The sequence below is a fragment of the Stenella coeruleoalba genome (assembly GCF_951394435.1).
Source record: "Stenella coeruleoalba genome assembly, chromosome: 5".
NCBI lineage: Eukaryota > Metazoa > Chordata > Mammalia > Artiodactyla > Delphinidae > Stenella > Stenella coeruleoalba.
Genome location: NC_137150.1, coordinates 142,205,113 through 142,228,104, shown reverse-complemented (window position 1 = coordinate 142,228,104; position 22,992 = coordinate 142,205,113).

Genomic DNA, 22,992 nt, shown 5'->3' with positions numbered 1-22,992 from the left:
TGGGCACGGGCAGGGGTGCCAGCAGAGGGGCGGCCGGGCTGGGAGTTACCGGGAGAGCCCTCCCTAGGGCCCCGTGGCGCGCAGTGCCGTGTCCCCACTCCAGACCCTGCGGGTCCTGGAACCCCCGCGCGGTCCATGGCCCCTGCGGCCACCGCGCAGACCAGCGCTAGGACGCACGAGCCCCGCGACCGCCCCGCAGGACCAAGGATCCAGGCCCACCTTGTCCACGGGTGCGCCCCCGCCTAGGGCACGCAGACCTGATCCACGCGGAGTTACCCAGCTAGCGGGGACCCAAACTACCCCGCAGAGGCCTGGGGGGCGGACACCTCCACGGTGCCATGAGACCCTTGGGGACCCCCAGGAGCCCAGTTCCCCAACCCCTGACACGTGGCTGGCCCTCTGCCTCAGGGTGTTCTGGGCCTGGCCACCTGGCCAGTGTGCACTGCACCACCCCTGTGCAATGTCCTCTTTCAGAACCTGCAGGCAAGGGCAAACCCACGTGGTGGGAGCCCAGCCTGTTACTGAAGGCAAGTTCCTGTGCCCTATGCACAGTGAGGCCAAACAAACGGGAAAGTTGGAGTTTGGCGCCGAGAAAGGTTTATTGCAGAGCCCAACAAGGAGAGCGGTGGCCGGTGCTCGAACTCTGATCTCCTCCATGGTTTCCAAGGAGAAGTTTTATAGGCAAAATGTGGGGTGAGGGCTGTAGGGTGTGTGACTTCCTTCTGATTGGTTGGTGGTGAGGTAAGGGGGGTTGGTGGTGGGGGTGATCCAGGGATCTTGTGCTCAGCCTGAAGTTACCATCCTTCACCTGGTTGGGGCCTTAGTTCCTGCAGAAGAACTCAAAGATATTGTCCCTTGAGGAGAAACCAGGATCCTGCTTCAATCGCTGCACTATAGTTTCTTGATTTTCCTCCTTTGTTTCTGTATTCATTACTCCCCTGATTAGCAACTGTTTGAATCTGCTCTTTGATATTCAGGAAGGTCTAGGAGGCCGAATGAAGCCTATTTCCTACAAACCAGAAATGGGGGACACAGAAAAGATTTGTGCCTGGGGGGACCCCACAGGGTCCTGCTGGGTTTCAAGCTCCGTGGTCATGACCCTGCCCTTTATCTCTCACTCCCAACCTGTTGCCTCTGGGGTTTCACCCTTGCAGACACAGTGAATTCTGTCCCTCTGGTGACCCAAGTCAGCAAGTTTAAACCTCTCTAGCCTGGTGAGAACAGTGGATGCAGTGACCGGGCTTCTGCCTGGGACAGTGAGGAAGGGGGCAGGGTCTTAGCCATCCAGAATTTAAAGAGGAAGCACATCATAGTTAATAATAATTAATTGTTGATTAATAATAGCTAAGGGAATTCCCTGGCGGTCCAGTGGTCAGGACACGGCATTTTCACTGCCAAGGGCCCGGGTTCGATCCCTGGTAGGGGAACAAAGATCCCACATGCCGTGCAGCAGCGTGGTCAAAAAATAAAAATAATAATTTTAAAAAAGATCAAGGGACTTCCCTGGTGGCACAGTGGTTAAGAATCCGCCTGCCAATGCAGGGGACACAGGTTCGATCCCTGGTCCGGGAAGATCCCCACATGCCACGGACCAACTAAGCCCGAGCACCACAAGTACTGAGTCTGTTCTCTAGAGCCCACGAGCCACAACTACCGAGCTCGCGTGCCTAGAGCCCGTGCTCCGCAACAAGAGAAGCCACCGCAATGAGACGGCTGCGCACCGCAACGAAGGGTAGCCCCCGCTCACCGCAACTAGAGAAAGCCTGTGAGCTGCAACAAAGACCCAAAGCAGCCAAAAAAAAAAAAGATCAGGAGACACTTGCCACTAAAGACAGTTTGTCACTCACGGTTCCTAAGAGGTGGGGGCGTACTGTAAGCGGGGGGGGGGGGGGGGTTCCCCAGAGAAAGAGAAGCAGGCACAGCTTTCTGGACACAAGAGAAGCCATTTTTGGTCTAAACCATTTCGTAACAAAAGCCTGGTCACAGTGCTTGCCCTTGAGCAGGTCTCAGCAATTAATGATCTTAACGGAACAAAAGAATGCAGGAGCAAACCATTATTAAGCAAGAGATGTAACAATAGCAAAGCTAATAAACCAGTTGTACCTTTTCTGACCCCCGTGACTTTAATCAACTAAAGCTTGGACTCTGTCAGCCTTGACCCCAGTTCTAAGCTGAACTCTCCTCTGCCCAAGCCCCTTCATGAACGTGCCTGTACCCTTAGCTTAAAACTTCCCAAGTTTTGCTGTTCAGGGATACAGTGCTTTGGGGAAATCCCCTGTGTTCTCCTTACTTGCTGCAAGTCATAATAAATCCTTCCTTCTCTCTAGCTCTGCCTTGGTTGTGTCTTTTGACTCCACACGTTCCAAGAGGCGGACCCAGTTTTTCGGGTGACAATGCCACGCCAGGCAGGGCCATGTGGGGAAGCACCGGGTTGGGTCAGGAAGCAGAAGGGGGCGGGGGGAAACCCCAGGCAGGAATCTTCATTGCTGTTTCTGTGAGAAAGCCAAGGCGAGGCAGGTAAGCAGGCTGAATATTGACTCATTTGAATGACTGTGGCCAGCTCTGGGGCATCGGGGCTGTCTCTGGTTGTGCGGTTCCTGGCCCTGGGACAGTCACAGCCGAGAGACAGTGCCTCCCACCATGTAAGCCAGGCAGAGGAATGGTTTGGAACCTGGGTTCTGGATTGCTGAGTTAGCAGGTGGAAGGCACCTTTGCCATCTCTAAGAATGGGCTGGCACTGGGAGGAGCGTCTCTCCCCCATTCAGCGAGGCCCAGATGCCGCAGCATCAAGAATACAGAACCTGGGCTTCCCTGGTGGCGCAGTGGTTAAGAATCCGCCTGCCAATGCAGGGGACACAGGTTCGAGCCCTTGTCCGGGAAGATCCCACATGCCGCGGAGCAACGAAGCCCGTGCGCCACAACTACTGAGCCTGCACTCTAGAACCCGCGAGCCACATCTGCCGAGCCCACACACCGCAACTACTGAAGCCCGCGTGCCTAGAGCCCGCGCTCCACAAGGAGAGAAGCCACCGCGATGAGAAGCCCGCACACGCACAGAAGAGCAGCCCCCGCTCTTCGCAACTAGAGAAAGCCCATGCGCAGCAATGAAAGCCCAAAGCAGCCAAAAAAAAAAAAAGAATACAGAACCTAAGAAAATGGAGTTAATACGCTAGGGTGAGCTCTGGACTCTGGAGCTGAAACAGGAGGGAACGGGGCAGGGCACAACCTCTAAAAGAATGACATAGTCCTTGAGGTTCGACATAACCTGCCTAGAACCAACTAGGTCCAAGACGGTGGAAGATTTGACTTCCAGGAGACCTTGAGCCTCATCTTAAACTGATTGTGATGCCTTAGCGTATGCTAACTGACACACCTACAGGCACCATGATAGGTCCGAGGCCAACCATAAAAGGTCAAAAAGTGGGCGGTGGCCCAATTCCTGGAAATCTCCACCCCTTCCCCCGAATAGTTGGAATAATCCTCCCACTCCTTAGCCTATGAAATTATCCAACCCATAGAAACTAAGCACCCCGTATTTCAGGGTCTCTCGACTTCTGAGATGGCCCACCCTCCCCTGTGGGGAGTGTTTCTCCCTGGGCTGCTCTCACTTGCCGGATGACCCCATGCCCTGGCGTCCCTCCTGCCTTTTGAGACAGACTGCATTCTGTCCATGCATTGTGTCTCTCTAAATAAAACCACTTCGTACCTATCACTTTGTCTCTCACTGAGTTCTTTCTGTGACCAGACATAAAGACCCTGAGCTTCATTAAGTCCTGAGACCAGGCGTGTGATCTCGATTAAAAGACAGTGGGTTTGAGGTCCAATCTGGATTGTGGGTTTCAGAGCCACACATCCCAGTTTGGATCCCAGCGCCTCTGACGGGCGTATCACCTCGGAGTGACAAGTTAGATCAACGCTTGGACTCAGTTTCCCCATTTCCTCAAGCAGAGACGTGATCATAGTAACCATGTCCAAGTGATGTTACGGGGAGTCAGCAGATTGGCCCACATGGAGCTGAGAGCAGGGCCTGGCGTGTGTGAGTGTTCACTAAGAGTTTCCTCTTTGATACTTATCCAGGATTCCCCTGGCCCTGCTGGAACAGAAGCTGGTGGAAAAGTCCACTTGCTCTCATGACTAATGGACTCCGGGAGCCATTTTTATGAGATGAAGAATCTAGTTTGAAATCCTTCCGTATTTACAAAGTTGCTCCGTCCTTCTGGGAACAGGCTTAGGGATGTCTCCCAGTTTCAGAATGTCTTAAGAGACAGCAGCTGAACTGAAGCCTAGATTACAAGTTTTGTTTTTTTCGTTTTCTTTTCATTAGAGTAGGTTAGTTACTTATTTTTTGCTTAATCTTGGGAATAGCCAAGATTTTCTGAACCTTTAAAACACTTCGGGCTAGTGTCTTCAAAACACTAGAAAATCCCCCAGATTCTTTCCTGGGCTGTCCGGGTGTCGCCGCCTTCGGGTCACTGAGCTCCTCTCAGGCTCCACCTGAGACAGCTGCAGGCCACCTGGACAGTCCTCCCCCAGGAGATCATAGGTGTGTGCGCTAAGTTTCAGTGCTAGTCTGGGAGGGGTTATCACGGCTCAGCGTCCCCACCCACAGAAATAACTTCAAGCCTTACCCTCTTCCCAGCCAGCCTTCATGGGAAGTGTTTCCTCTCTCTCCCTAGTGATACTCTAATTAAGAAAAGATTCAAAATCTGGGCCCAAACCCAAGAATTTTAGATCCTCAAGGGGCCTCTTGGGACAAATGATTCACCAAGAAAGAAAAGAGAGAGAGCAAGGGAGTTCTCTCTTTTACCGTGAATTCATCTTGCGCGGGCGTTTGGATTTTCCTGCCATCGAACTGGAAGCAACGTTTGCTGTCCTAGATGGTTCGGGATTAACTTTGCTGCAAGGGCTGCGTTTCTTTCTATGCACTGTGCCCCACAGGGTTTCTTAAACATCATTCACTGTGTCTCTAGTTATAAGAGAAACTCGTGTTGTAGAAAGCTGGGGGAGATTACAAATACTGCAAAGAAGAAACCCAAAACTCCTCAGAGCCCCATTACCTTGAGGGTGTGTAGCTTTCTGGCCTTATTTCTATGCATAGCTGCCTGGTTTTACATGATACCTGGTAAGTGTCTGATACATGGTAAGTGCTCAAGAAACATTGATGTTAGATATTTTAAACATTGGGATTGTAATGTACTATGTGTATATGTAATATTATCTTTTCTTTTTTTATTTTAATAAATCTTTATGGGAATATAATGGCTTCACATTACTGTGTTAGTTTCTGTTGCACAGCAAAGCGAATCAGCCATATTTTCATGCTACCAATGGCGTCCTCCAATATTTCTCCATAGTCTTTCATGGCTACGTTATTTCCATCATATGGAGTTACAAGAATTTCTTTAATCCTCTATTATTTGATAGTCAGGTTGTCTCCAGCTTCTCAGTATTATAAATATTTCATTGGACTTACTTGTAAGTAAATCTTTGTGTGAATTTCTGGTTACTTTTTAAAAAAAGATTTATCAATTTATTATTTTTTAAATTTTATTGAAGTATAGTTGATTTGCAATGTTGTGTTAATTTCCGCTGTACAGTAAAGGTACTCAGTTATACATATTCTTTTTCAGATTCTTTTCCATTACGGTTTATCACAGGATATTGAATATAGTTCCCTGTCCTGTGCAGTAGGACCTTGTTGTCTCATTACTTTCTTAGCAGAGATCCCTTGAAGTGGAATGACAGGTAAAAGGGTAGTTTATCTTAGATTACTTATATGTTGCCAAATTATACTCTAGGAAGGTGTGTAATTGACACTCCTGTCAGCAGCTGGTGATAATTAGCACAGACTCGTCAGGACTAGGCATCTGTATTTTTAAAGAATCCTTGAAAATTGGAAAATAAAAAACATATGAGATATTTTTAGATAAGAACTTGTGTAACGTCTCCCTAGAGTTTTATAGAAGTTATATATGGAAATAAAAGGGATTGACCTAATTGTAGAAGCTGGATTTTTAGAGTGCTAACCAAGAATTCCAAGAATGGAGACATGGTTGAAATAAAGAGGCGTTTATTTGGGCTTTGCTAGGACTGCAGCCCGGGAGACACAGATTCAAGAAGCGCTTGAACTGTGCTCTGCAGGACTACAAAATGGGGGAGGTTTGTAAAGTCCCCAAACCGCAAGGTTACAAAACTTGTCTGCCAAGAACTAGGACTGGATCTGGCTAGAAGTAAGGGCGCTTGTTAAACAGTAATTGGTTGGGGGGCTTCCCTGGTGGCACAGTGGTTAAGAATCCGCCTGCCAATGCAGGGGACACGGGTTGGATCCCTGGTCCGGGAAGATCCCACGTGCCACGGAACAACTAAGCCCGTGTGCCACAACTACTGAGCCTGCGCTCTAGAGCCCGCGAGCTACAACTACTGAGCCCACGTGCCACAACTACTGAAACCCATGCTCTCAGAGCCCATGCTCTGCAACAAGAGAAGCCACTGCAATGAGAAGCCTGAGCACCGCAACAAAGAGTAGCCCCCGCTCGCCACAACTAGAGAAAGCCCGCGCGCAGCAACGAAGACCCAGCGCAGCCATAAATAAATAAATAGATCACTAGGTAAAAAAAAAATCAAATCATCTTAAAAAAAATAATTGGCTGGGGTTCCAAACGATTGCACAGTTGAGAAATGGGGGGACTTTGAAACGACAAGGTTGCCGCCGGCAGCTGCCGGCAGCTTTTGTTTTGGAAATGGTTTGTGGTGTGCTTGAGTTTCATACGGTTCAAAAATTCAAGTTCTCAGTGATGCAGGAATGTTTCTGAAGCCACACCCACCCTGGCCAACCAGCTCCATTTTGGTTGCCTGAACCACAGTTACTCCATTTAAATTTTATTTTATTTATTTATTGGCTGCATTGGGTCTTCATTGCTGCATACGTGAGGTATTTAGATTAGTCAAAATCGTAGAGACAGAAAGTAGAGTGGTGGGTGCTGGGGTGGGTGGGAATGGGGAGGGAGCGTGTAATGGGTTTGATATCACTGAACTGTACACTTAGAAATGGTTAAAGTGGTCAATCTACTTTCTGTATACTTTACTGCAAAATAAAAGGACAAGGCAAGCAAGCTCACTGCGTTATCCGACGTCATGAAAGCAAATTCTCCATTCTAGGAGCTGACACCTCAAAATTAAGCAGAACAAACCCAGTGACAAGCCGAGGGTGGTAAAACAACGTTCATTTAGAACAAAACACAAAGCTAGAGGTGTGGCCGGGGGCTCTGATTCATTCCAGACGCTGGGAAGCTGAGGCGGGGCCTGGACACCTCACGCCAAGCAGAGGCCCCGAGTGCCTGGGGTGGCCTGGTGCTCAGACCTGTGCTCCCTCCTCTTGGGCAGCCAGTCTCCAGAGGGTCTCCCCAGCTGTGAGGCCCCCGGATGGAGGGGGACCCAGGATGCTGTCTCTGGTGCTGCATCCTCAGCCTCCCTCCCCTTCGTCTTCCCCAGCCTCTTCCCAGTGACTTTCCTCCTTTCTCGAAAGCTCCAGCCTGGCCTCCTTCCTCCTCTGACCCGTGCTGACTCTCCTGCTGTCCAGCTCCCGGGGCACCAACACAGGGCGCCCGTCGGACAAGAGGCAGGCGCGGCCTCCCGGGCAGGGCATCCGCACTGGCCCGCAGGCTCCTCGACACGGGAACAGCACCCGGCGGCACCCCCCGTGGTCCATGTGTCTGTGACTGGGGCTCTCAGGCTCCGCGGGACGCTGCCCAGGCCCCGCCCTTCGGAGCAGACGGGAGGGTTGGTGGCAGAGGAGTTTTTTCCCCAGACAACACTGGTGCCCGTCACAAGGTCACAGACTGTAGGCTGCGTTTCTACGAAACGTCCAGAATAGGCAACTCTACAGATCCATAAAGACAGAGAGCAGATCAGTGGTTGCTCACAGCTGAGGTTTGGGCAGAGAATGGGAGTGATGGCTAAATACGGACACGATTTTGAAGGGTTATGCTGAAAATGTTCTAAAATTAGATTATTCTACGGATGCACAATTCTGTCAATATACTAAAAATCATCAAAATGTACATTTTCTTTTTTTGTAATTTATAAACATTTATTTATTTTTGGCTGCGTTGAGTCTTCGTTGCTGCGCACAGGCTTTCTCTAGTTGCGGCGAGCAGGGGCTACTCTTTGTTGTGGTGCGCGGGCTTCTCATTGCGGTGACTTCTCTTGTTGCGGAGCATGGGCTCTAGGCGCGCGGGCTTCAGTAGTTGTGGCGCACGGGCTTAGCTGCTCCACAGCACGTGGGATCTTCCCAGACCAGGGCTCGAACCCGTGTCCCCTGCATTGGCAGACGGATTCTTAACCACTGCACCACCAGGGCAGTCCCAAAATATACATTTTCAATGGTTGAACTCTGTCATTTGAATTATATTTCAATAAAGCTGTTTTTAAATTTTTTAAGAAAAGGACATTCAAAGCAAAACAAAAAGAAAAAAGAAAACTGAATCCTTCAAGGAAAAATCCAAACTTAGAAAAGAGATGCACAGGGAGGTCATTCTTTCAAAACTGTTTTCTTTCTTTTTCCTTCCTCCCTCCCTCCCTTGTTTTCTTTCCTCCCTCCTTCCTTCCCTCCCCACTTCCTTCCTCTTTCTTTCTTCCTTCCTTTCTTTGTCCCTTTCTTCCTCTTTCTTTCTCTCTTTCTTTTTCTTTCTTTCTTCCTCCCTCCCTCCCTCCCTCTCTCCCTCTCTCCCTTCTTCCTTCCTTCCTTCCTTCCTTCCTTCCTTCCTTTCTTTCTCTCTCTCTCTCTCCTTCCTTCCTTCCTTCCCGGAGCCTGCCTGACCAAGGGGGAGGCCAGCCCCCAGCTTGCTGTCCCAAGTGAGCGGAGGAAGAAAAGACCCAGAAATGCTTCTGAGTGGATACCCAGAGAACTTCTCTTAACATTTCTTGCAAGGCAGATCTACCAGCAACAAATGCCCTCAGGTTTTGTTTGTCAGAGAAAGTCTTTATTGCGCCTTCACTTTTGAAGGAAGAGTTCACTGGATACGGAATCTCGTTGGTGGTTTTATCTTTGAGCACATTGGATGTTTCACCCCACCCTCTTGCTTGTGTCATTTCTGAGGATGTGTCAGATGTAATCCCTATCCTTGTGCCTCTGTAGGTAGGGTGGTTTTTCCCTCTGACCTCTTTTAACGTTTTCTCTGTCTTTGACTCCCTGCAGTTTGAACATGATATGCCTGGGTGTAGTTTTTTCTGGCGTTTATCCTGTTCGGTGTTCTCTCAGCTTCCTGGATCTGTGGTTTGGTGTCTGTCATTGATTTTGGAAAGGTATCAGCCGTTGTAGCTTCAGTTATTTCATCTGTTCCTTTCTTTTGTCTCCTGGTGTTTCCACTGTGTGTGTGCTACACCTTTTGCAGTTGTCCCACAGTCCTTGGATCTTCTGTCCAATGTTTTTCATTCCTTTTTCTCTCTGCATTTCAGTTGGTTTCTACGGACATAGCTTCAAGCTCACTGAGTCTTTCCTTGGTCACGTCAGTCTACTGATGTCCCCAGGTGCAACCTCTGTGTGGCCCTGTGTGGCAGCCTACTCCTGTTTGGACCTCTAAGTAATGGAGAGTCCAGCCTTTCATCTGCCTGTGTCAGTGTGTTGTGTCCCACCATCAAAGAAAATCTTATAAAACACTGATAAAGGACCAGTGTCCAAAATACACAAAGAATTCTTAAAACTCAATAATAAGAAAACAAACACTCCAATTAAAAATAAGCAAGGGAATTCTCTGGCGGTCCAGCGGTTAAGACTCCACCCTTCCACTGCAAGGTGCGCAGGTCCGATCCCTGGTCAGGGAACTAGGATCGTGGTGTGGCCAATAAATAAATAAATAAAATACAATGGGCAAAAGATCTGAACAGAAACCTCACCCAAGAGGGTACGCATGTGAAAATTTCTCAACATTGTATGTCATCAGGGAAATGCAAAACAACGATATCACCTTTTAGAACAGTTGAAGTCCAGAACCCTGACGACACCAAATACTGAGGAGGGCGTAGAGCGACAGGAACTCTCATTCTTTGCTGGTGGGAATCTAAACTGGTCCAGCCACTCTGGAGCACTGTTTGGCTAATAAAGCTTAATAAATCTACACATAGTTTTACCATACGATCTAGCCATTGCATTCCTTGGTATTTACCTAATAAGTTGAAAACTTATGTCCACACAGAAACCTGTACACAGACTTTATAGCCGCCTTTTTTTCTCTGGCCATGCCACACAGCATGTGGGATCCCAGTTCCCAGACCAGGGATCAAACCCAGACCCTCTGCATTGGAAGTGTAGAGTCTTAACTGCTGGACCACCAGGGAAGTCCCTATAGCAGCTTTATTCACAATTGCCAGGAATGGAAACAACCAAGGCACCCCTCAGTAGACGAGTGGATAGAAAAACCAAGGTATGTCTACAGAGTGGACTGTTATTTAGAAGTGAAATAAATAAGCTATCAAAACACGAAAAGACAAGACATGCAGGAAACTTGAATGCATTGCTGAGTGGCAAAAGCCAATCTGAGAAGTCGACAGACTGTATGATTCCAACTGTGTGACAGCTGGAGAGGGTAAGACTACACAGGTAGTAAAAGAGAATCAGTGGTTGCCGACGGGGAGGGCAGGGAGGGATGAATAGGCAGAGTGCAGAGGATTTTTAGGGCAGAGAAACTACTCTATGTGAGACTGTAAATGGTGGACGTGTGTCATCACCCATTTGTTCAAGTCCACAGAATGTACAACACCAAGAGTGAACCCTATTGTAAACTATGGACTTCACTTAATAACAATGTTATAATGCTGGTTCCTTATCTGTAACAAATGTACTACACTAATTCCAGAGGTTAATAATAGGGGAAACTGTGTATGTGACAGGTGGTGGATCAAAGTTCTCTGTACTATCTGCTCAATTTTTCTACAAACTTAGAGCTATTCTAAAAAAATAAGATCTATGAATTAAAACGATACAAGTTTATAAATAAAAATCGTGTGTAATTCTATGACCCATCGGTAACATTTTGATTTAAATCTAGAATTTTTATGTTTTTTTTGAGTTGAAGAGTCCGATCTCTCATTCTATTTTATAACCTACCATTTTCATTAATGCATGACTGTCCGCATCTTTCCACATCGATAATTATTTTATATCATCATTTTTCATGACTGTATTTTGCTCAAATAGATGGTTTTTTCTTCAGCCCATCCTTGCCTCAGTTCATGGATGTTTAGGTTGTCACTTCTTCACAAGAGTAGAGTCTCATTTAAGCTGCGTGAATTCAACTCCAAGTGCTCAGCCTAAGAAAAGAGAGTGAAACCACCTATTAAAGAAAGGAAAGGCAAGACATGGAAACAGCCTAAATGTCCTTCAACAGATGGATGGATAAAGCTGTGGTACAGGGACTTCCCTAGTGGTCCAGTGGTTAAGAGTCCTCCTTCCAATGCAGGGGACGCGTGTTTAACCCTTGGTCCAGGAACTAAGATCCCACATGCCTCAGGGCAACTAAACCCGCGCGCTGCAACTAGAGAGCCCGCATACTGCTACTACTGAGCCTGTGGGCTCTCGCCACAACTAGAAAGGAGACTGCGACGAAGAACTTGTGCACCACAATGAAGACCCAGCATAGCCAAAATAAAAAAAAAATAATAATAATAAAAAGAAGATGTGCTACATGCATGCAATGGAATATTACTCAACCATAAAAAAGAATGAAATAATGCCATTTACAGCATCGTGGATGGACCTAGAGATTATCATACTAAGTGAAGTAAGTCAGACAAAGATAAATATCATATGATGTCACTCATGTGTGGAATCTAAAAGAAAAAAATACAAATGAACTTATTTACAAAACAGAAACAGACTCACGGACATGGAAAACAGACTTGTGGTTGCCAGGGGGGAGTGCAGTGGGGGAGGAATGGAGTGGGAGTTTGGGATTAGCAGATGCAAACTCTTACGTATAGGATGGATAAACAACAAGGTCCTACTGTGTAACACAGGGAGCTATAATCAATACCCTGGGATAAACCATAACGGAATGCATTATACATAAACATGTATAATGGAATCACTCTGCTGTACAGCATAAATTATCACAACATTGTAAATCAACTATACTTCAGTCAAAAAAAAAAAGTAAAAGCAGTGGGTGTGGGTGTGGCTTGTGTCTGGGCCAGGGCTGGTGTCCCTGTGAGAAGGGGGCCGCCTCCCCCCACCCCACCCCCAAGCTCCTCTCCCTTCCCCCGATTGCCCGAGGGGAGCGCAGGCCAGCTGAGCCGGTCTCTTGTGTCCTTTCTGAGCAGTGTGGCCTGGAAACACAAGTCAGACATTTCTTCTGGCCACTGACCAGAGTGACAGCGCCCTGTCCCAACATTAGAGGGACAGCCTTCGTGGAACTCCCAGGCCAATTTCGGTTCCGCCCAAGTTTTGCCAATGGGGTAACTATAGACTCAGCCCCTGAGTTATGAACAGCTCTGGGAGTGCAAACTTGCACAGCCTTTGCACACACTCCTAAGTATTGCCTAATGTCAAATTCCAAACAGTGGAATTTTGGGGTTAAAAGGTGTGCACGTGTGTGAGAATCTGCATGCATATCGCCACACCATACTTGTATAAATGTGTGCCAAGGAAATGACTGCCAGCTGGGTGTGAAAGCCATGTGGGAAAGAGGCAACATCTGAAACGAAGTCAGCAGGGGATTTGATGGGAGATTGGACATGGGCATATGATGAATGAACGGGAAGCCCAGCACACAGAGAAAACAGAGCTTTTGAAAACCACAGGTGGGACTTCCCTGGTGGCGTGGTGGTTAGGAATCCGCCCGCCAATGCAGAGGACATGGGTTCGGGCCCTGGTCTGGGAAGATCCCACATACCGTGGAGCAACTAAGCCCGTGCGCCACAACTACTGAGCCTGTGCTCTAGAGCCCTCAAGCCACAACTACTGAAGCCCGCATGCCCGGAGCCCGTGCTCCATAACAAGAGAAGACACCGCAATGAGAAGCCCGCGCACCGCAACAAAGAGTAGCTCCTGCTTGCCGCAGCTAGAGAGAGCCCATGCGCAGCAATGAAGACCCAAAGCAGCCAAAAATAAATTAATGAAGTATACTTATAAAAACAAAAAATACAAATTAAAAAAACCCATAGGGGGACTGCCCCGGCAGTCCACTGGGCAAGACTCTGTGCCCCCAATGCAGGGGGCCTGGGCACAATCCCTGGTGGGGGAACTAGATCCTGCATGCCGCAACTAAGACCCAGCGCAGCTTAAATAAATAAATATTAAAAAACAAAAAACCATGGAAGCTCATGAGAACCTACTGTATAGCATAGGGAACTCTACTCAGTGCTCTGTGGTGACCTAAGTGGGAAGGAAATCCAAAAAAGAGGGGATATGTGTGTACGTAGAGCTGATTCACTTTGCTGTACAGTAGAAACTAACCCAACATCGTAAAGCAACTGTATTCCAATAATATTTAATTATAAATAAATAAATAAAAACCATAGGAGGAGCTTAAGCGGCACGTGGAGGGTAGTGAGAAGGCCCAGTACATGAGTAAATAGTCCTACATGGACAGGAGAGAGGATGGGGTGGGAACACTATTTGAAGCAATAGTAGCTGAGAAGCTTCCAAAAGACACCAACCCATTAACTGAAGAAACACAGTGATCCCCAAGCAGGACAAATAAAAAGAAAACTATCCCCAGGTCCACCCTAGAAAAATCCTCCGCACCCCACGACCTCCCAACAGAAGGGTCTTCGGTGACTTCCTGTGGACAGTGGTGCTCAGTTGGGCGAACCCAGCTCGGGGTGCTTTCTATCCAGCAAAGTGCAGGGGGGTCTCACAGACACAAAAGATCCTGGCACATTTTCAAGTGTGCAAAATTTTTAAAATTATGAGCCTCATCTAGATTCTAAGTGTGTTTTACATCTAAACACTGTATGGGCTGAACTGTGTCTCCCCAGATCCATATGTTGAGGTCCTGAAACTCCAGTGTGCTGTATTTGCACCAGGGAAATAATTAAGGTTAAATGAGGTCATAAGGTGGGGGCCCTGATCCTATGGGATTAGTGTCCTTATAACACTGGAGAGCTCTCCCCCCTCCCTCCACCATGTGAGGTCATAGTGAGAAGATGGCCATCCATAAGCCAGGAAGAGGGGCTTACAAAGAACCCATCTGTGCTGGCACCCAGATCCTGGACGTCCAGCCTCCCGAACCGTGAGAAATGAGTGTCTGTGGTTTAAACTGCCCCGTGTGTGGTATTCTGTTCTGACCGCCTGAGCTGACCAATATAAACACAAAGACATTTTTGCATGGCTTTAACGTAATTTTCCAGGAGTACAAATGCCATGCAAATTGACAGATTACATTTTGTTTTGTTTTGACCTTTACCTAGAGTTGCTCACCATTTCATGAAATCATGTTTCCAATGGTAATGTCAGATGGGACCTGAGTGGTCCATTCCGTGCGTCTGTATCTGTGTCTGTGGCTTTTGTAACTGTTTGTTTTGATGGGTCTGTGTGTCAGCCCCAGCATGGCCCTCACCCATGCATGTACATGTCGAAATCAGTTGATGGAGATATAAATGTATTTCTCCTTTATATCATAGTCAGGGCATAATACTGATTTTTAAAGTATATGAATGTAGCAGGTTCATTTCAGGATGGAGGTGTTCAGTGTTTGTTATAAACGGGGACTTGGGTCTGACAGGAGGAAATATTTTATTCGGGAATAACCTCCTCCCCTCAGACACAGGATCCTGAGAAGCTCGCCTCCCAAACCTGGCTCCGTCCCAAACGCAGGCCAGTTTGTTCTGATGCATTTCAGCACATCGTCATTAAGAGGGAATGCAGACAGGCAGTTATGCCACGGCCTGCGCTCAAAACCAGCCTCACCACTCACTAACGTACGCGACCATTCTCTGCCACAGTCTCCTCAGTTGTGAAAGTGGAGTCTAGAGTTTTGAGGGCTGCTGTAACAAACTGGGTGGCTGAAACAACAGAGCTTTGTTCTCTCTCAGTTTTGGAGGCTGGAAGTCCAAGATCGAGGTGTGGGCAGGGCTGGTTCCTCCTGAGGCCTCTGAGGGAGAATTTGTTCCAGGCTTCTCCCCCGGCGTCTGGTGGTGTGCTGGCAATCTCGGGGTTTTTTGGCTTGTAGAAGGATCACTCTGATCTCTGCCTTTGTTTTTTTTTTAATTTAATTTTTTATTTTTGGCTGCATTGGGTCTTTGTTGCTGCGCGCGGGCTTTCTCTAGTTGCGGTGAGCGGGGGCTACTCTTCATTGCGGTGCACGGGCTTCTCATTGTGGTGGCTTCTCTTGTTGCAGAGCACGGGCTCTAGGCACGTGGGCTTCAGTGGTTGCAGCAGGCAGGCTCGGTAGTTGTGGCGCATGGGCTTAGTTGCTCCGCGGCACGTGGGATATTCCCAGACCAGGGATCGGACCCGTGTCCCCTGCATTGGCAGGTAGATTCTTAACCACTGCGCCACCAGGGAAGTCCCTCTGCCTTTGTTTTTACATGGCGTTCTCCCTGTGTGCCTTGTCTGTGTCCACAGGTTCCCTTTGTATAAGGACACGGTCATAGTGGAGTAGGGCCCTCTCTAACGATTTCATCTTACCTTGATCATCTGCAAAGACCCTGTCTCCACATAAGGTCACAAACACAGGTGCTGGGGGTTAGGACTTCAGCATTATTTTGAGGACACGATTCAATGCATAACGTGGGTTTAATAATATGGGGGATGAAAGCTATTCATGACATGTATCCCAGCTTGCTTTCAGTCTACTGCTAAAAGCACACATACAATGTTTGTGTGATAACTGGATATGATTGATAATGTGTATAACCTGTAAAATTCTTCCTTGACAGCATATATCACTGTGTTTGTCAACTACCTCAATTAATTACCCCAAACAAGGATAACGAGGCAAATCTATTCCTATTAAAAAAAAAAAAAGGAAGGAAGAAAGAAAGAGAGAGAGAGACAGGAAGAAGATAGAAAGAAGTAGTCATAGCACCAAGGGACACTATGGAGCAGGTCAGCCTGCAACCACCCTAGCATCAGGGGACAAATATGTTAATTATCAATGCTTTCTATCAAAAAATGTATGCCCAAAGGGGGGAAATGACAGAAGAAATTTTCACACGTTGATGTATGGGAAGTCACTCTGCCTTATACATGAGTTAACTTGAAGTTTATGCTAACTAGAATAGCCTATTTGTGGCCTAAAACATGTATTGTACATCTGCTTTAATTACGAAAGAAAAGGGCACAGTGACCAGAAGGTAAGAATATCCATATTAAAACTAAAGATTAAATGCCTTCCTTCCTGGAAAGCCAAAGCTGGCCCTCCTTCCATGATAAGATTCCCTTCCCAGGTGCCAAGGCCGTGCTGACTCGCTGTGTACGTGCTGCCCTACTTTTTTTCTGAAACCTTCAAGGAATGTATCCCTGACACGTTTGACGGTCTTTGCTCTGAGAGGAAACCATGCGTCTCCAGAGCAGTTCCTCAGCGTTATCCGGGAGACTGTCTTCTGGGCTAGAGTCCTCACTTTGGCTCAAATAAAACTCTTTTCTATTCCTAAACAACAACAACAACAACAACAATAATAATAACATGGGGGATGAAATGGGATGATTTGAGGTTGATTTCATGGACTCACCGGGCTCCCAGAAGTCATCTCAGATGCACCTATTCAAACAGTTCATGGAAGCTGGAGGCGAGGGTGGGGGTCTTCACTCATCTGGGAGGTGCCCATGGAGCCCACAGCACATTCCCAAGGGGTCCCAGGATTCAGAACTGGCCAGGAAGAGCGGGAAAGCCTCCCAGCCACGGGATCCCCAGAAGCCCGGTGGGTAAAGAGCACAGCGTGTTTGGGGAACAGAAGGTGAGCTGTGTAGTTAGAACGGGGTAGGTGAGGCTGTGGTTGAGCGTGGGGAGCTCGATGGCTCCGAAGGCAAAGCAGGGGGACTCTGTCCAGCACCTTAGGAAAAAATTGTGGTATAACACACCCGAGTGCCATCCGCTCTCATCCCCATTCTTTGCAGCGTTTTCATTGGCAGATTTCACGATGTATTTATGCAACCATCATTTACGATAAAGCTGCCAACTTAACTGTGTTAAAAGTAAGTAGCGTTGGGACTTCCCTGGTGGCGCAGTGGTTAAGAATCCGCCGGCCAATGCAGGGGACACAGGTTCAAGCCCTGGTCCTGGAAGATCCCGCATGCTGCGGAGCAACTGAGCCCGTGTGCCACAACTACTGAGCCCTCGCGCCACAACTACTGAAGCCCGCGTGCCTAGGGCCCATGTTCCGCAACAAGAGAAGCCCGCACACCGCAACAAAGAGTAGCCTCCGCTCGCTGCAACTAGAGAAAGCCCGTGCACAGCAACAAAGACCCAATGCAACCAAAAATAAATTAAAAAAAAAAAAAGTAAATAGCATTGGCAGAACTGCTCCTGGGGAAGAAAGAGCAATGTCTCCTCTCACGGACAGGAAGCCAGTTATTGGGGAAAAGTCTGAGCATAGAATCTGTTATCTTTTTGGAGTCACTGTCAGTCTGAGCCACGGGCCAGGGCATCTGCGTTGTGATGGCTACCAGCGGCGCCCGAGGGAAGGTGCCGATGAAACAGGCTTCAAACCCGCGAGCTGTCAGCTGAGTATGTTGTCAACTTTATTCTTAAAATCCTAGGTTGAGAAGTACTAATAGGATTTCAAGATTGACGGCCTTGGAGAGGGTGTGGAGAAAAGGGAACCCTCTTGCACTGTTGGTGGGAATGTAAATTGATACAGCCACTATGGAGAACAGTACGGAGGTTCCTTAAAAAACTAAAAATAGAACTACCATACGACCCAGCAATCCCACTACTGGGCATATACCCTGAGAAAACCATAATTCAAAAAGAGTCATGTACCACAGTGTTCATTGCAGCTCTATTTACAATAGCCAGGACATGGAAGCAACCTAAATGCCCATCGACAGACGAATGGATAAAGAAGATGTGGCACATGTATACAATGGAATATTACTCAGCCATAAAAAGAAACGAAATTGAGGTATTTGTAGTGAGGTGGATGGACCTGGAGACTGTCATACAGAGTGAAGAAAGTCAGAAAGAGAAAGACAAATACCGTATGCTAACACATATATATGGAATCAAAACAATCGTTCTGAAGAACCTGGGGGCAGGACAGGAATAAAGATGCAGACGTAGAGAATGGACTTGAGGACACGGGGAGGGGGAAGGGTAAGCTGGGACGAAGTGAGAGAGTGGCATGGACATATATACACTACCAAATGTAAAATAGATAGCTAGTGGGAAGCAGCCGCATAGCACAGGGAGATCAGGTCGGTGCTTTGTGACCACCTAGAGGGGTGGGATAGGGAGGGTGGGAGGGAGACGCAAGAGGGAGGAGATATGGGGATATATGTATACCTAATAGCTGATTCACTTTGGTGTACAACAGAAACTAACACAGTATTATAAAGCAATTATACTCCAATAAAAATGTTTAAAAAAAAAGAAAAAGATTGACGGCCTGAAGCCTTAGTCAGCTGGCGGTGACTAATGCCAGGAGGAATTAGTCATTTTAGATGGGGCCTCAGAGGCCACAAGTCCTGGGAACAAAGGGTTGTCCAGGCATCTGACGAACACGAGGCTGAACTGAGTCAAAACGCAGGCGGCCCGGCCCCCCTGCCACTTGCTTCCATGAGCTTCCATGGACTGAGTTTGGGGCTCAGCGCGAGCTGCTTCCCCAAAGGGAAATGTACCGTCAGAACCCGCAGAGGGGGGACGGCTGAGTCAACCAGAGTCTCGCCCACCTGCAGCCCCTGCCGTCGGGACTGGAGCAAGCCCCCCTGCCACGCACACAGCAGGCCCCGTCTCCTGCCCTCGCCAGCCCCCGGCAGCCAGGCCTGTCCTCGTGGGCAGTGTGCGGACAGACCTCTTGGGGTAGCTGTTCCCAGAGAAAGGTCAGAGGGTGCCGAGGTGCATACACCCGCTGGCCCCGAAGGGGATCCCCCTCTGGAAGCCCCTCACCTGTCACCTCCCCCCAAATCCTGTCGCCAAAAAAGTTCATCAGTCAATCTAAGAGAGAAATGGAAAGTTTTGAGCCAAATTTGAGGATTCTAACCCGGGAAGAGCATCTCAGAAAGCTCTGAGGACTGTTACGCCCATTAGAAGTCAAGGCACAGATATGTAAGGTTTTTGAGACGGAGGGCTGTACGTCAAATGGCCTATTATTGACACTTTACGTAACCCAGGTCTAAGCATCATTGTGCTGGGCCATGTGGTCCCTTACAAGACCGAGAAGGAAGGTCATCTCTAAGGGGTTGTCTTGTAGATGCTGGGAGAATGTTGCTCTTCTTCGCCGAGCAGGAATTTCTGTCGATGGGGAGCCCTGGTCGACTCCTAACGCGGATACACGAGGCACAGTGCGGGGGAGAGGACGCCAAAGGGCAGAACTTTTTGTTTAACTTTTTCTTGTCTTACCATAAAATATGAATTTGATCTAACAAGCCCCACAGGGAGTGGCCTCAGGCCTGCGCCTCGACCAGGCTGGGAGCCGACGTGCCGGTTGAAAGGCCCGTCCGTATTGTAAGTCAAGTAAGGACCAGGCCCGCCTGCCGCCTGGCTCCCAGCTCTTGCGGAAGGAAGGGCGAGGTGGTCTTGGGGGAGACAGAGGGCCCTCCCCTCTGCCAGCCTCTGCGGGCCCTTTCTTCCGCGAGGGAGCTCGGGGGCCATCTTGAGCTTCTGCACGTGGCCGGGGGTGGTGACGGCGCAGGGTGGAAGCTGGGCCTTCTCCCACCTTCCGAACCCCCAGCAGGGTCACTACCCGAGTGTGCAGACCTGGCTCCAGCAGGAGGCTCAGAAAACAGAGCTGAGCCTCGTCACTTCTCTGCGTTCGTGCTGTGCTTGTAAACAAAACTCTGACTTGGCTTATGTTTCGTGTATTTAGTCAGGGTGCTGGTGAAATAATCAAGTTTATTCGGGGTTCCGTTGACTCTTTGCACAGTCCGGCCGCGTCCGGGCCTGCTGCCCCGTGTGCTAAGCCCAGAATTTATCTGACGTCCTAGGTGGATCCACAGCTGAAAGATGAAAATCAGGTGATAATCTGTGCATGTGGAGGCAGGACCTCTTGGGGAGATGATGTTCTTTGGGGTCTGCCATGTCCCCACGGTGCCTGGTTCAGCACCTGGCCGGGTGAGAACTGGCCTCCTCATTGGGTTTGTTTCCCCAGAGATAGAGAACTGGGCCAGACCATGCGCCAGTCCTGGGCTGCCCCTGGGCCCAGGTCTCAGAGAAAACCAGCCTGTGCTCTGGGGACCCAGTCCTGACTCTGGGCTAGGGGAACTCATCCTTTCCCGGAGTTGAAAATAAAGCCTTTCCCTGTATCAGCTTCCTGAGAAAGCTGGAAGGCTGATGTTGGAGATCACGGCAACCAGCCCATCAATCCAAGGCTTCACCTGGCCAGCGATGCCGGGGCCGTCAGACTGCTGGGCTTCCCACCCTGGGGTCCCGAGACCAAGCAGAAAGGTCACAACCCCTGCGAGACCATCCCCAGAGCAATCACAGTCTACCTGGGAGCTGTAGGGTCAAGGTTAGACACACTCTTCCCAAATCCAATGTCGTGAGAAAAAAGTAAAGGAGGAGATACTGCAGCATAAGAACCTTTATGACACAATAAGCAAATGCCATGTGATCCTTGATTTCCTGGTTAGAAAAAGCATGTCTGGGGACAACTGGGGGAAATTTGACTGTGGGCTTGTGAGAGAGGACGTTGGGGCTCTCATTTGGGTTGGCGGGACTGCAGTGATGTGGTTACAGAGAACGTCATTCTCCGGCAGAGCAGGCTGGGGTGTTTGGGATATCATTTGAGAGGGTTCAGTCCAAAAGAGCATCAACAAACCCGTGGCCAATGTCAGCATCACTTCACTCCAGACGGTGGCTCTCGGGGAGCTTGCGGGGTTATTTGTTCTGCTCTCACGTAGCTCAAAAACTTCAAGGCTGAGGGGAGGGCTGAGGCCCAGGGCTCTGGCGGGGTTTCCCTAGCTCGGACCTGGTGGATGCAGCGCAGAGAAAAGCCCTCTGCTTCCGTGGGTTTGCAGCTGGGGTCGACTCAGGTCAGCGCGTTTGCCGAGGAGCCTCCTGCGTCGAGAGTCCTGCGCTGACACTGCTGTTTGCACCAGGGCTCCTCCCACTGTGTGTGCCCTAATCCCCTGGTACGGATTCACCGGGCCTGGGGGCGACTAACCCCTAACTGCCGGCTGGGGTCCACGCTGAGGAGTCAGGGTTTGGCGGCGTGCAGGACAGGTGAGCTGGGATCAGAGCCCTGCTCTGCACGTGTCTCCAGGCCTCATTTCCTTGTCTGTGACAGGGACTCATCACAATGTACCTGCCGGGACGCTGAGGACCGGATGCGGGGATATCTGTAAGGCACAGAGCCTGGCAGGAGAGAGGGCCCCCCGGCAGAAGGTCCTACACCTCCTGGGGCCGGAGGGAGACCCAGGCTTTTGCCCCGAGCGGCAGAGTCCCCCTCTGTCCGAGGTTTAGAAGGTGCTACCCGCAGAGCCCCTACACCAGCACGCCAGCAGCCCTGGCCCTCCCTGTGCTCCCTGGAGCTGTGGAAGCAGCGCAGGTAAAGGTTACTCTTCAGCCGCCAAGTCTCCCAGGAAAAGCTCCTCCACCCCAGGGCAGCAGGGAGGTGGGAACCGCCAGGCGGCCGCCGACACACTGAAGCCATCCCTGTGAGGCGTGGGTACGGCCCCAGCTCCAGCGCCACGGCTTCCACGGTTCTCACGAGCTTCTGTACATATGGTCAAACAAACGCTCCTCAGTTTGTCCTAAGCCCTTCGATCAATCTCCAGGGACTCTGAATGGTTCTTTGCTAAGTGTGACCAGCTCGTCAGGTCTCTCCTGGGGGCGGCTTCCCTGAGCTCCTGGCACGACTGCTCTACAGGTCCCGGCTGTCCTGGCTGCTCTCTCAATTCCCTGCATGCGCACCTGCCCCAGGGCCTCTATACGGGCTGCTCCTTCTGCGGGCTATACTTTCTTCACATACCACGGCTCACTTTTCAATCTCTTTTGGTCTCTGTTCAAATGTTTCCTTCTTCCTAGCAGAGTCAGGTAAATTAAGAAAAAAACGGTTTTACTTTTTTGGCTGTGTTGGGTCTTCATTGCTGTGCGCGGGCTTTCTCTAGGTGTGGCGAGCGGGGGCTACTCTTCGTTGCGGTGCACAGGCTTCTCTTGTTGCAGAGCATGGGCTCTAGGCGCATGGGCTTCAGTAGTTGTGGCACATGGGCTCAGTAGTTGTGGCTCGCGGGCTCTAGAGCGCAGGCTCAGTAGTTGTGGTGCACGGGCTTAGTTGCTCTGCGGCATGTGGGATCTTCCCGGACCAGGGCTTGAACCTGCATTGGCAGGCAGATTCTTAACCACCGCGCCACCAGGGAAGTCCCACATGCTTTATTTTTTTCCACATGGAGCTCTTGTCCCCAGGTGACAGGCATGCATTTTATCTGTTTGTTCACCCCCCTCACCCCGGCCCCTGGGTCAGCATCGTCAGGCGCCGACTTGGTCTGTGTTGACTCTTGCCGCTGCAGCGTGTAGCACAGAACACGGCCTGGCACACGGCAGGCACCCAGCATCTGCTGAATGAATGAGTGATTTGCTATAGAGGATACACACTGCTAGTACCGGAGGGAAAGATACCCATTTCGCAGCCTTCTTTTTTGGGCCGCGTTGCGCGACTCGCAGGATTTTAGTTCCCTGCCCAGGTGTCAAATCCTAACCACTGGACCGCCAGGGAACTTCCGAAGTCTGTCTTCTAAGGAGGGTGGCTCCTGCAGGGCTATCGTCTGCCACGTAGGAAAGGGGAGGGCACTGAGCATGCTAGGGGGTGCTGAAAGGAGCTGAACACATGGATGGGTCTGTGGGTGAGGGCATGGAAACGGTGAGAGACCCCCCGGAACCCCACTCTGAGAACCGC